This window comes from Crocuta crocuta, unplaced genomic scaffold, assembly GCF_008692635.1.
Source record: "Crocuta crocuta isolate KB4526 unplaced genomic scaffold, BGI_CrCroc_1.0 scaffold246, whole genome shotgun sequence".
NCBI lineage: Eukaryota > Metazoa > Chordata > Mammalia > Carnivora > Hyaenidae > Crocuta > Crocuta crocuta.
The window spans coordinates 7913360-7928498 of NW_027531902.1; the positions used below are offsets into that span (position 1 = coordinate 7913360).

At 37.9% G+C, this 15139-nt stretch overlaps 1 long non-coding RNA gene across 1 annotated transcript in view; it reads right to left on the minus strand.

Moving 5' to 3' along the window:
* LOC144239978 (uncharacterized) overlaps positions 1-14864 on the minus strand; it is a 107423-nt gene extending 92559 nt beyond the window's left edge. Inside the window, exon 1 of the long non-coding RNA XR_013337533.1 lies at positions 14812-14864. This is a non-coding gene — a long non-coding RNA (uncharacterized LOC144239978). The remainder of the gene's footprint in view (positions 1-14811) is intronic.
* Between the last annotated feature and the right edge of the window lie 275 nt (positions 14865-15139).

Below are 15139 nucleotides of genomic sequence, written 5' to 3' on the forward strand. Positions count from 1 at the left end.
AGATCTTAAAGAAGGGCATGGTTGCTTATTTATTAAAATGAATGTTAGGAAATAACAGTGAGCAATAAAAATAATGTAGTGATATGTAAAAATGGCATGCGGCCTAACTTAGTCACAAGGCCACCCTGCTCACACAAGATTCATTAGTCTTCACATCAGTTTTGCTATTGAGTACCTTTATAGAAATGCATGCAATGTAATGGAAATGTACCTGTACCTTATTATACAAGTCTTCTGAATATAAATAATGCAGGAGGTCTGTTCTTTGCAAAAAGATGTTGTGTTAGAAAATGAAAACTGTAAACAGATTTCTAGTGAAAGGTATTGTATATGCTCCAGACAGCATCAAGCTTTAATGCATGTGCTAGTTTTAAGTACAATGTGTGCGTGCGCGTGCACACACACACACACACACACACACTCCTTTAACTGTATTGGATTTTGATTTGGTTTTGTTTTCTTTTTTCCCCTTTTTTCTTTTTTATTCCTCAGTGAATCTGTACAGAATCTGTAATGTGAGTGTTCTTTGTTCATGATATTGTATACAAGGTTCCCCTGAAAATTAATAAGGTTGTCTCCAACTCACAGCCCTATTTGCATACTTCTCCCCTACCAGTTAGCTTTTGATTTTCCTCTGTATCTCTTTATTTTTGGGCTATACCTGAATGGTTCCTCTGCCAAATTCCAGATCAGCCTTTCACATGGATCCCACATCATACTCTTCTTCAATTCTGGACTATATATTTGGGGTAGTCACTCCTATTAGTTTCATGTGATTATTTTATAGTTCTTTTCCTTTAAAATATAAAATACGTAAGTGTCAAAATAATTGGATAAGGCACTGCTAATGAGTTAATAAAAACAGAATTCTATAATGATAATTAGGATTATATCTAAGAGCTTTAAAGCTACGGGGGGCCTGGATGGCTCAGTTGGTTAAGCCTTCAACTTCAGCTCAGGTCATGATCTCACATTCGTGTGTTCAAGCCCTGCGTCGGACTCTGTGTTGTCAACTCAGAGCCTGGAGCCTGCTTCGGATTCTGTATCTCCCTGTCTCTCTGCCCCTTCCCCTCTCATGCTCTGTCTCTCTGTCTCAAAAATAAATAAAACATAAATTTAAAAAAAAAATAAAGCTACAGTCCAACCAACCTTTAAGAGTATAATATTAGGACAGATCTAATTTCATAGAATGTAAGATTAATAAATCTTGGTCTCTTTTTTCCTTGCTCCTGGAATTCTCCCTGAGAAGATTTCAGTGAGAAGTACACTTATCTGCCCCCTCAAGGCCTGAGATAACTGAAGTCTTTGATTCATGGACAAACAGACCTGCTGAGAATGGGTTTCCAACATTTTCTCTTCTTGAAATAACTCTTGTTTCCCAAGAAGGTTTTATTATATACATCATTAGTTAGTGGTGTTTACAGGACCATTATAGTAACTCAAGGTGTTGAAGTTGGGGACACCTGAGCGGCTCAGTCGGTTAAGTGTCTGACTTTGGCTGGGGTCATGATCTCAAGGTTTGTGGATTCCAGCCCCATGTCGGGCTCTGTGCTGACAGCTGCTTTCCTTATCTCTCTTCTCCTCTCCTTCTTGTTCTCTCTCTCTCTCTCTCTCTCTCTCTCTCTCTCAGAAACAAATAAACATTAAAAATTAAAAAAAAACATGTTGAAGTTGCGATGAAAGACACCTATTAATCAGTAAAATGTACATTTCCCCTGGAGAATATATATTCAGCTCTTTAAAAATTTGTGGTCTTTGGCCTCTCCAAGAATCTGAAAATTCTTTCCTCCTCATGAAATCTCAACCTTCTTTTATAATGTCAAAGCCAGCCTCTGGTGGGCAATATGTACATGCTCATCTTTCTAGTCAGAAAAACAAGAAAGCTCACATACTTTACTCTCTTAGATTAAATCAGTTACACCTTGGATGCCAGTGCAAAGGCAATGGAGAGCCATTGAGAAAGCTATAATCAAAACTTTGAGTTGTTGCAAAAGGTAAATTGAAAAAAAAGTAAAGCATTTCCATTTTAAAGCTCCTACTGGACAGGGGAAGAGTGGTAAAGGGAACAAGGATACTTTTGTAACAGGTTAGCCCTCACAGGTCAATAAGTACAGAAATGCCACCTGCAAGCAGTGCAAACCGAGACAGCTGCTGTGCTTTGTACGAATTGCGCACCTGTGTAAAGTACCACCTCTGCCATGGTTTTGAGCAGCTGAACAAATTTAGTGGCAGTTATGAAAACTTTTATCTCCCTCTAGGTGGATTTTTACTTTTCTGTCTCAGAAAATGAAAGACTTGCCTTTGGAAGTGGGATCTGTATTTGACTCAATAGTTACCATTTGTATGGTCAGGAAGGGTGAGCCATTATATCTGCCCTTCACACTAATGGGAAGATTTCACAGGGCCCAGACTGGGACTGAATGCCTATCCCAGCTTGTTCTCGAGCCACCCTTTCCTGTGTGTGCTGTGGTGTTATTGTAGTATGAATTACTTGTGCTTTGGAAAACATACTGGAGCAAATTGGTACATAGATTTTTCTCAGTGAGAGAATTGGATGGATTTTAAAGTCAGATAAGCCCACTCAGATAAACAACTTGGGTCTTTCAAAAAGGAGGAGCACTTCACATTGTTAAGGTAGGAGTAAGAAACACCCTCCAGGCTGGTAATGGACTCCAAACAGGGGGTAAGACAGGACCTGGAGTATGTCTACCATACAACTCATGTGAAAGGCACTTTGTGCTGGCTTTTTGTCCTTTTTGGACTAGAAGGTTAGCCATATGCAACACATAGCTTTTACTTTGTAATATTCCTTAATATATTGCAAATTCCTTTTGTCGTCCAAATCCCTAAGTAAAACTCATATTTCCATAGGAAGCTGTAATAGTATTGTGGAGAACTAAACACTGGGAAAGTACAGTGTATATAGAGAGTAGAGCCTGCCCCATATTCTTCTGGCTTCACTTTGAAGTCTGTAAAGGAGTAACATCTTATTAATGAAGACCACGGTGTAGAAGCCTAGGTAGTACTAATATTAGTAACCCCAAAGAAGCTGGGCGAAGCACAAATTCAGAAGCTCACAACAGAGATGAGAAACAGCGTAGGGACACAATTCAGCACTGAAAGAAAACAATTCCCTCTTTATTAAACACCTCACAGGAAATTTTACTCTTACCACCAATATTATATTTTCCTATACACTTAAACACTTAACAGCAATGTTTAGCCCTTTATTAAATATCTTTTATCGATATGATGAACTCATATTATGGTCTTTGTGAAACACTGAGATATACAAGGTGGTTTTTTCCCCTTTAAAATGTCTCAAGACTATGGTGCTTTGGAGACCTGCTTTGATTTCCTCTGTTGATTTTATCTGTTGTATCAGCCCTCAGATTCACTTCTTTCCAAATAGTAGGCCCTACAAATTTTTTCCTTTCTATCTAATCTATTGGTTCTAATCAGGTATGAACAAGAAGGCAAGTGCCGTGAACTAGGATAAGAAGAAAAGATATTGTAAGTAGTGCCCGAATGAATTGTTTATGAGTAAAGAGCACATCAGGATTTAGGTTAGATGTCAGCTTCTCTGGGCAGGGCCCTCCCTGAAGGTATTCCTTGGAGCTCACATAGCACTCCCTACATGGTCCCCCCTCATCTCTCAACACAGTGCACTGTGTCTATGTGTTTCCTTGACAATCTCTCTCCCTAGATACTATATTCCTTGAATTCCAGGACGGGGCCTATTTCAATGATTATTTAACTCCATCACTTATCAAAAAAACTGTCAAAATGTAGGTTTTTAATGATGCTTTTAAACCAAAAAAAAAAAAAAAGAAAGACAGAATGGAACATAATCCAACATTGAAAAAACTATCTTTTCCAGCTCACTCCTACCTCCATCCCCTATGTCCATAAGCACCCACCTCCCCAAAACCACACAAATTACTTAAACTAGGGTTTTAAACACTGCCATCATAATCACTGAGAGCACTCTACAAAATTCTCATGTCTGGGCCCTACCAAGAGGAGCAATTCAATTACCCCTCTGTGAATGTGTCCTCTGCACACTTTTATGTATGTATATATGTATTTGTTAATGTTTTAATGCTGCAAAGTAATTAAAATATGTAACCAGAACTGAGAATTACTGAGTTAGTCTATTTGGTTTTATTTGTTTCCATGCTCATCACCAAGTATTTTGTAAGTACTATTTTCACCATTTTGTTTCTTTTCTCAGTTTGACTATATTTACTATTTTCTTTTGAATAGTGAATGTAAATGGTACACTTTAAAGTTTTGTTCATGTGTGATGATTTTTTAGGTGCCATTAAGTACAAATGAAAATGGGGTTTAATATATATTTACTGGGTACAAACATTTTCCCTCTTATGTAATTTATGGAAGTCCTCCTGACTTCCAGCCTTTACTGGCACCAAGGAGATATATGATTTAGCAGAGCACTTTCTATATCTCCATGAGTATCTCCATGCTATGTCTCCTTCAACTTCATAAATATAATATCCCTTTGCATATCTTGGCAAATAGGAATTAGGTAATTCCTAAACTTTTTTGGTAGAATAACTTTGTTTCTGTTTTAACTCTTTGCAGAGGTAACATTTGAATTATTTCTTCATATTCTTTGAAACTCTCGAATGTTTTTATGTGTCTGGCAATTTTTCCCTCAGATGGAACTATTTGTCCAAAATTGGGATTAACCATAGGTTCTGTCAGAAGTTTTATAAGGTTCAATCCAAACTCTTAAGCCTCAGTGAAGGGGCAGATGTTTAAACCAGCTAAATCTTTTTTTTTTTTAATATGCGTTCCAGGTGCTCATTGAGTTGAGAAAATAAGCTTCAGCTGGAGGCTGCCTGACCAGCGAATTACTGCTGGGGCAGAGATTGTTTCCCCCGGTACCAGAGAGACTAAGTCGCTATTTCAGAAGCTGTCTACGATCTGCACCTGTGGCCTCAGGAGAAGCTGGGATTCATAGGAGCACGCCACCCTTTTGTTTGGAAAGCACCTCCGTGGACATTTTGCCAGGCAGCCCGGTTTCCCGTGGTGGGAGAGACTACAAAAAAAAAAGAGGTGAGTAGATCTGTGCAGCAGAGTAACAGGAGCCAGAGTCATTTTCTGGAGGACCAAAAGGAGGCAAAAGAAAAAGAATGGGCTCAGTAGGAGGGCCTCGGTCTGCATGGAAAGCTAGGAAATTCCATAGTTATGCCTGACATTTAACTTTATATTGTTCACTGTTATTTTCTGTGCTTTAGAACTGTTTAGTCAGACCCAAATATTCAGAAAAAATGCATTACAAACAATAGGCTTCTGTCACTGATGATTTAAGGAATGTGGAAGGAAGGACTGCATCTGGGGTTGGAGTGGCCTTTCAGAGAGCTTGTGGAGTAAGAGCTGAGGAAACAAAGTTTGCTCCCCTCTGCTACCAGGTATCTTCTGATATATTGAGACAGATCCTGGGCTTTCTGCAGGGCAGTAAAAGAGACTGGAGTCTTTTATTTCCATTAAAGAGCACATTCTGGAGGAATTGTGGCAAAAGATTATGCTTACTTTTAGCAGTGGAAATGAGTCAGCTCTTGAACTTTTCTGAGTACTCCAAACAACTGCCGTTATTCTCTTAGTTCTCCTAGAATATGGTTAGGGTCAAGAGTAAGTTGGAGCTAAGGCTTCGGTCACTAAATCCTAGGACTCAAGACTGTATTCCAGCTCATAATTCCCAAATCCCTGTGTCCTTCAGCTCTGGCCATCCTGATTTAGGTGATGTATGCATGATTCCTCTGGGGGCTCTGTTCACTCACTCCAGATAGACCTTTGTATTCAGATATTTAAGTTTTACCATGTTCTTTATAAAGTTCTATCTGCTGTAAGTTGTTATATGTCTTATAGGAATTTCTTATCTTTTCTATGGATGACTCTTTCATAGCAATAATTTTATGCTTTATTTTATGGCCTTGTGAATCTGAGAAGGAATAACTCCGTGTGTCTCTGGTATATTTAGTTTACATCATGTTTTCATGGGGGAAAATCTAACTCTTTATATTTGTTTAAACAAATGACTTTCTTGAATGTAAACAGGAAATATAACTGTTGTGCTATTTAATTAGCTCCTAATGCCAAGTGCCTTGGAATAGAAATGAGAAATTTTAAGGTACTGATGAATTTATTCCAGGGAGAGGTTGGTGAATGTATTTGTTTCCTATTGCTGCTCTAAGAATTACTACAGACAGCATATTATCGTACTTCTCTGGAAGTCAGAAATCTAAGATGGGTCAGCAGGGCTGTGTTTCTTCTGCAGGTTCTAGGGGGAAAGCCATTGCCTTGCCTTTTCCAACTTCTAGAGGTTTCCTGCATTCCTTGGCTTTCAGCCCCTCCCTCGTCTTCAAAGACAGTGTCCTCGCATTTTAAAATCTCTATTTTTAAGTCTGTGTTTCATTGGTCCCTACTTTTATCATCACATCTCCTTCTCTGACTGTGACCTTCCTGGCGCCCCCCCCCCACCATAAGGCCCCTTAATGATTTACATTGCACCCATCTGTATAATCCAGGATACTCTTCTCAGCTCAACATCTTTAACTTAATCACATCTACAAAGTCCCTTTCACCCTAGACTTTCACCCTCTAGGGTAACATATTTACAGACTCTAGGGTTTAGGTGTGAACAACTTTGGGGCGCCATTATTCTGTAACTACAGTGAATGAAAACCTCATGACCTGCATGCAGATGTTAGGAAAACTGTTGAGCCTTACAGTGAATGGATAATCCTACATCAGTATTAAATTGCTGGCCCTAAAAACTGCTCCACAGAACAAACATCAGTCTTAGCCATCTGACACCATGGAATACACATAGCTTTAGTTGCCCCAAATGATAACCTCAGAAGATAAGGAATCATTTCAACAGAAACACTGTGCTTGTTTTTACCTCCAGCCTCCAAAGATCCAACATTTTCTACATAGAAAACTTTACCATATCCCTATTTTTCTACTCATCCTTCAGATTTTAAAGTTAATTAATGTTGAAGCACTGTCAGATGGAGTTTTGCAGGCCTGATGATTTTGGACAACACTTTGTATGTTAGTACCTCATAGTTTCTGGAATTGCTTGCTGAGTAAGTTTAGATGACTAATAACCTCATAATTAGATAAATAATTGATACGGTTCAATTATCTGCTGCTTTACGACTTTATTAATATTCGTGTTTGAGCTGTAGATGCCTTTCTGCCCTTTACCTGCCTGGGAGAAAACCTAATCCTCCACAGACTCAGTGATATGTGCTAGAGGACCCTTGCTAGAATCCAGGATATGTAAATTAGCCATCTTGTTCCCAAGCATTAGCAGTTGTTGTTTTAATTATTAATGAGTTGGTCAGTATTTGCTGTAGGAGAGAGAGAAACCAAGTAAATGGGTTTGGTGTTCATATCATTTAAAATCAATTTATTATTCAAGAATTCTTAACCAAAGTAGCTGAGTTGCCCAGAAGGCAGCCAGAAGTATGCTGGCTTTGATGATTTGTTTGTATCTTTAGGCTATGCATGAGGTTGTGTTGTTGGATCCTTCTTGCGTGTTGCCTCTTATGAGCTAGACTGTAGTTAATAAGTTGTAATTAATAACTTAATGAAATATTATCAGTTGAAATAATAAATGCCAGTATTTTGAAAATGAGAAAGATATTTTTTATTATTGCCTATCATTAACTTAAAAAGTATCATACAGGAGTGCTTGGGTGGATCATTTGGTTAAGCATTTGACTTCAGCTGAGGTCATGATCTCATGGTTATGACTTTGAGCCCCGCATCAGGCTCTGCTCAGAGCCTGAAATCTGCTTCAGATTATATGTCTCCCTCTCTCTATGCCCCTCCCCCACTCATGCTCTGTCTCTCAAAAATGAATAAATGTTAAAAAAAAAGGTATCATAGAAATATTGTTATAGACAATTGTATACATAACTGGATTAAGTAATAGGAAACAGTAAGAGAAAAATGGGTAAAAGGGGTAAAAAGGTTCAAACTTCAAGATATAAAGTAAATAAGTCCTGGAGATATAGTGTATAGCATGGTGACTGTAGTTTGCAATACTGTATTATATGTTTGAAAGATACTAATAGAAATCTTAAAAATTCTCATCACAAGAAATGTACTACCTATGGTGATAGATGTCAACTAATTGTGGCAATCATTTCACAATATATGCATATATCAAATCATTATGTTATATACCTAAAACTAATACAATGTTATATGCAACTGTATATCAATAAAAAAAAATTGGCACTTCTCAGCTGAAAAGGGGAAAAACTAGTAAACAAAATATCTGCTAATTTCTCTTAAAGGCACTATCTCAGAACTCCATTTTATCAATCATAATTTTTATATCTTTAAAATTGTCATCTATATGACACATCATAATCTTATTTTAAAGGAGAAAAAATAATTTCCATTTTCTCTGGCTTGCCCTGGAAGGGTTTATGTGCTTGATAACCACAGTCAAATTATTTAATTCTGTGACACAACATAATATATATTTAAATGTAAAAGAAATTTATAAAATAACTATCACAAACAAAAAAAGAAAATCATTGGTACTGCATTGCAGAAGATTTGAGAAAGAAATCAGCATTTTCTTTGAATATTTCTTAATGAATTAGCTTCACAGTCTTAGCACAGAAGTATATAAGAAATTAAGTATTTACTCTGTTGATTCAAATTATATTAGTTCAGAAAGATCTAATTAGATGATTAGTGATTTAGATTTTGGAGATCCAAGTGGTAGATAGATTTCATTTCCCCAGAACTTTAAGCTGTTTTTAGGCAGATGTTTTCAAGTGATCAAGATACATGGCATGGTTCTACATATACCAATATAAGTTTTATGCTATTCATGACTTCTTTATGCTTTACATGAGTTGGTGACTACTTTAGCCTGTGAAAATTGGCAATTAAACAAAAAAACATGATCAGAAGTAGGAGAAAAGACAATGTCCAGATTGTCTGGATAGGAAGGATTAACATGGAGAAAATTTTCACCTGCAGTTATCATGGACTATTATTTACTGCTGAAGATGCTGAAGACGGCATTCCTTGAATTTGACATTCAATTAAGATGATAGAGCAAAATAAATTATGTTATCTTTGATGTCTGAATGTTTGCTGTTGATGTCAGTTTGACAAATAATTGTGGAGAAGATCAATAATCCCTGATTAGAAACAAGTTGGTCTGTACAGGGAGACATGGACATGGGCTTGTTAACAAAGGCTACTCATCAGAGGGCTGTGATACTCCATTGGCTGGAGACATTTAAGATCATTTGGAACAAAGATTCTCCCTAACTATTCAGTCTGGTGCCATTTTAACTTTTAATCAATCAGCTGATTCCTGATTAGTCAGAAACTTGAACTCTTTACAGCCATGAGAATGAAGCTAAATAATTAGTGGTTAATGACAATGTTAGATGAATGGCTTATTAATATCTTAGGCAAGGGGGCGAGGCAGTGACCAGCTGAATCTAGCTTTGGCAGCTGGTTGCCCAGTGCAGACATGTAACCATTGAACCTACAACCTTGCTGGAGGTGGAAGGTGGGTAGAAGCTGAATCTACCAAGAATACCTGAAACTTCACATGTATAGTCTGGCCTCCCCACTTCCTGTTCTTAGGATACCTAGGAATTTTCCTTATTCTCACCTGTAGGAAGACCTAACACATTGGAAGTGTCCATCTTTTTAAGTAGATTAAGAATCAAGTCATCAGAGGTCACCTGTGTGGCTCAGTCAGTTGAGTGTCTGACTCTTTATTTTGGCTCAGGTCATGATCCCAGGGCTGTGAGTGTAACCCTTGTGTTGGGCTCTGGGCTCTGCACTGGGTGTGGAGCCTGCTTGAGATTCTCTCTCATTTTCTTCCTTTCTCTCTCCCTCCACTGCCCTCTGCCCTCTACTCTGCTCCTGATTGTTCTCTAAAATAAATAAATACATAAATAAACAGCAAATTACCAGAAGATTAAATGTGGCTCTAGACCCATTCTCTTCTGGCAAGGAGAGATGGTGGTAATGTTAAGTATCAAGTTCCCTGTGGTTAGATCTCATAGAAATGGAGACCAGTATTTATTACCAGTAATCCCAAGTAGGAGGAATGGATAAGGGCATGTAGGAGAGGTGCTGTGCCAGACACAAAGTGGCCACTCCAGCTCATTCTCCCTGCCTCAGGGTCTACTCTTCTCTGTATAGACAGGCCCCATTCCAGTGACCTTTCATGTAGGGTGTGTATTTAACACTTGGAAAGGGCCTTAATCTCCCCAGTCTGTCTGAACGTAAAAAGAATAATCCCCCTTTCATTCTTAAAGGAGTTAGTTGTTGTGATGATTAACTAAGGTGATGCTTTAAAACACTTTGGTCAGAATTGAGCAGTTGAGACATTACATTTCTTTAAGGTGATTTCATGTAATGCAATGAGAAACGTTGTGCTTCTTTCTCCTCAATGGAGTAATTTTAAAACTGCCCAAATCTAGTACAGATTGCATATTCAATGAGTAAAAATTATTAGAAACCCAGGACTAATCCTGTCCTAGAAATGTGCCATTCTGCCTGCCAAAACCGGAAGTGTGAACCTCTCCCTCCCACCAGCAGAGACTGGAGAAGAGAAATACATCTGTGAAGTCTTAAACAGTTATCTCAAAGTTTAAATGAAATCTTTAGAATACAAAAGAAGGCCTTGAACTAAGTTTGAGGTGGATGCTGTAGAGAACTTAACTGAATAGCTTTGCTTACAAAAATGAAAGTACTTTTGTTTCTGTCTTCTCTTTGTTTTTAGGGGGATGGTGAAGAGAGAGCCAGTAGTGGGGAAAAAGGGAGAGGAGGGAGAGGAGAGAATGAGAAAATCACTTAGCTGTGTGAAAAAAAAAATGCTCGTGAGGATCAGAGAGACCTTCCTTCATTGTCCCATGTGAAGTCTTTGGAGTTAAATGCAAGCCTGTTTTGTCTCCTCTAGGCAGAATGAGTTCCCTTGCCCTATAGAATTAAATTTTATTGTGCATGTGCACACGCATGAGAGTATAGGGCTTGGTGGCTAGGATGAACAATAGATCACTAGGTAGATAGGTAATAGAGGAAATAAATACTCCTGAAAAATGCTATAAACATCTACTCATGGAATTTTAGTAGCTACTATCAGATGGCATCCTTCCTATACTGGGTGGTTTGGGTAGGCCTGCCTGAGAAGGAAGGTATCAGGTCTATAAAACACTAAGGTGATTGAGTTTTGGGATGAGGAAAAAGCAAGCATAAAGGCCCCATGGTAGCTCAAAGAGACCTTGTGTTTATGGAGAAGTAGAAGGTCAGTATGAAGACAGGAAATAGATTCAAGGAGAGAGTTTACCAAAATGAGGTATAAAATTTTTAAAATTTTAAACATGAAATTTTGTTTAAAAATTTAAATATGTCTGGCTACTATGGGAAAAATGGATTGGAGAGCGGCAGATCAACCCTACTGATGTCAGGATTAATCCTTTGTTAGAATCTTTCATTAGAAAGTCAACATTCAGTTGTCTAGGAGTACATATCTTTATTAATCATAGTATAAGCATTCAATCAATTTCTCAATAAATGATCAAATAAAAGGACAAATGAAAAAACAAACACTATATAAACAATCATTTTGCTTGACAGCGGTTTCCAAACCAAAACAAATTTACAGTGTGCTTTCTCATAAAAATATAAAATAGGTTTATGGCAGGTAGAAATTATGACTAGGAGATCATATTAGTAAGAGCAGCCCTCATGATGAACTGTCAGAATTAATGGAGATAGTCATCTCTGATTTTGTTTTAAGTGGGACAGTCTCTGTTAAGCAGTATGGATTGCGCCACTTGAATAAAATTGTAGTTTTATGAATAACTTATTCATAAATTTGGGGCTTCTTCAATGCTAATCTCAAATGCAAAACATATCTGAATCAGTCTCAAAGAGGTTAAAGATTCCAGCATGGAATGCTCTATTTTGTCATTGTGTCATCTGGAATTGTTTTATGCATTTCAGTGCAAGTAAGAATGTAACAGGATCATCACTTAGTGATAAACTGTAGACTTCTAGACAAACATTTTAACTGATTTACATCTGTTTTTCCTCTAGGATAGCTATAGCATTTGATATATCTATTCTCCAACTGATCAGTGATAGCTGGGGGAACATTTCTTTAGCTGTATGCAAATTGACCATGAAATGCACAAAGTCAGGCTATATGCCTATGGAGTGATATCTGTTATCAATATCAGTTGTAGAAATACTCATCTGTTCATCAAACAAGGCTCACACCAAAGACCTTAAGAGTAATCAATTGTCCAAGTCACATGGTAGTGTCAGGACATACTTAAAAGAGCCCTGAGCACTCCTGGGATGTTCAATAATTGATCAAAAGTACATTATCAAAGATGAATCAGAAATCAGTCATTACTTCATTGCTTGGATACATAGAGACAGCTCCATTTAAAGTATTTGTCTTGCAAAATTTCTGAGAGGAAAAACATAGAATTAAGTTGTTAGGTGACAAACTAAAAGGAGATAAAAATCAAGAAAAAAATATGTCCTTGTATTTGGGGAAACAGGATTTAAACCATCTTATTTTGGGTTATTATTATATTTTTGGGTCTTCACCTCCTACCATCTAAGAAAAGGGGAAACTGTAAGAATAGATAAATCTAATTTCCCAGTGATACTTATGAAGGTAAGAAAACACATAAGGTTACTTAGGAATAAGACATTTGTATAAAAAGCTTTGACTGGTTTGAGAAAAACTTAAGTTTCCATTCCTACTCTCTGTCAAAGGGACCAGGAACTCCTTCAGGAACCTGACAGATAAATCTGAGCTCTGGGTTCCATTATTATTCTTGTTTGATGTTGTGCAAGATACTTAACTTTTATATCAGTTTCCTTATGTATAAAAGATATCAATTGTTACCTTCAGTAAAAGGGTTAAGTGAGGGGTGCCTGGATGGCTCAGTGGGTTAAGTGTCTGACTTCGGTTCAGGTCATCATCTCACAGTCCGTGGGTTCCAGCCCTGCATCGGGCTCTGTGCTGACAGCTCATAGCCTAGAGCCTGCTCAGATTCTGTGTCTTCCTCTCTCTCTGCCCCTCCCTTGCTCGCTCTCTGTCTCTGACTCTCAAAATAAAATAAAAGATATAAAAAAAATTAAAAGGATTAAGTGAGGTAATGTACGCCTATCATTTATTCATTAGCTATGTAAGTGTTCAAAAATGGCATTAAATAATTATAATAATACCAGTAACAATAACCACATTTCCTTGCTTTCATAAATATAAGAATGAATAATTATAGAAAACGGTGAACAGGGGGTGCCTGGGTGGCTCCACCAGTTAAATGTCTGACTTCAGCTCACGTCATGATCTCATAGTTCGTGGGTTCGAGCCCCCCATCAGGCTCTTTCCTGACTGCCAGCTCAGAGCCTGGAGACTGCTTTGATTCTGTATCTCCCTCTCTCTCTGACCTTCCCTTCCTCACGCTGTCTCTCTCTCTCTCTCTCAGAAATAAAGAAAACATTAAAAAAAAAAGATGAAAAGGAAAGTGGTAGAAGAAAGCATAAATGTGTCAGAAGAATACTACATGCAAAATACTGTTTGGAGATATTTATGGATAAAATCAAGACTTTGTGATATAATTTTGGCAGTAATAACTCAGGCATCTTCTGGCATTCGTATTGCTAAAACATCCTGGCCCTTGGCTGGGAGTGAGGACAGTGGAGGGCAGAAAAGGATTCTGTGGGCCCAGAACATACTGCTGCTGCTGCTGAAGATCTGCCGCATCTTCAGTCTTCTTGAGCCTTTAAGAACCCAATATGGGGAAATTAACAGCTGCACCATGGGGAAGCAAGTACTTGTCAGCATTAGACATCAAGAACTCCAAAGACTACAAAGGACAAATTTTGTGCCAGTGTAGAAAAAGATCATGCCTATGGTGTCTCATTGAACCAGTTCAGATAAACTAGTAAATAGAAAAGCACTTACTGAGTTAACTGGACTGAATGATTCTGCTTATTAAGGGGAAATAGGTTTGCTCAGCAAGAGGCAGCAGAAGTATATCTAGACAAGAAAGCCTGGGAGCAGTGGAGTGGTTCTTAGGACACTTCAGAAACTCAATACAAGGACTCACTCTTCAGGAATGAAGGTTTGAGTTGTGTGAGAAGTATAGGACTCTCAACAACTGATGCGCTGGCTGAGGGTAAAGGAATCTGAGAATGTAATGTGAAAGATAGAAATTATAAATTATCAACTATGCCCATAAGATTGGCTACAGAAACAAGAATGGTAGTGATGCATGTTTCCCTTCTTCTTTGATATACATATTTTAACATATCAAAGTTTATTTTCTTCTCTCACTTATTTTATATAAGGTATGTTCTTGGCTTTGAACTGTATAGTTTAATCTTTAGGCTACAGTATCTCAGGGTGGGATTTTGACAAGATGAAGAATGAGCAACATGGAGGAAGAAGAAATGGGGACTGAAGGAACCACAGGTTTCCTTTTTAGGGAAGAAATAAGTAAGTTTCATGTATATGAGAGATGGTTGTATTACATTAATGAGAAGCAAGTGGATCTTGTTGTTATCACTGCTGAAGTTTAAGAATGTATATCTTCAAGGCTGTGTATGTGGAGTGGCTGAATGTTCAGATTGCCCCTCTACATGTCTAGTTCACTTTCCTTATATTTGGAAGGCTTGGAAAGGTAAAGATAAATTTCCCAGACTCTTGCAGCTAGGGTTCTAGGTATCAATTAGCTTCTACCAATGAAATATACTCACATGAGATGAGGACAGCAGACCCATCTCTCTATGTCTATGTTGGCTGACAAGTGAACTCTCCCAGACATGAGTGTCTACAGGGGATTCAATTGTTTGTCTTCAGCTTCTGTGGGTGGGGACAGTTGTGGTGGCAACAGCAGCAGTACAGAAGCAGATACTTTCTGCTCCTGGGTCTGTGTCATGAAGGTGTCACCTTGAAAAGTAGATTTAGTCGTAGCCCCTTGACTTTAGCTTTCTAGCCTTTATAAGTGATTTCTACATTCAACCTAACTTTGGTTGAAAAACCTAGAATGATTTTGTTTTCCTGCACTGAACCTGGGTTGCTTAG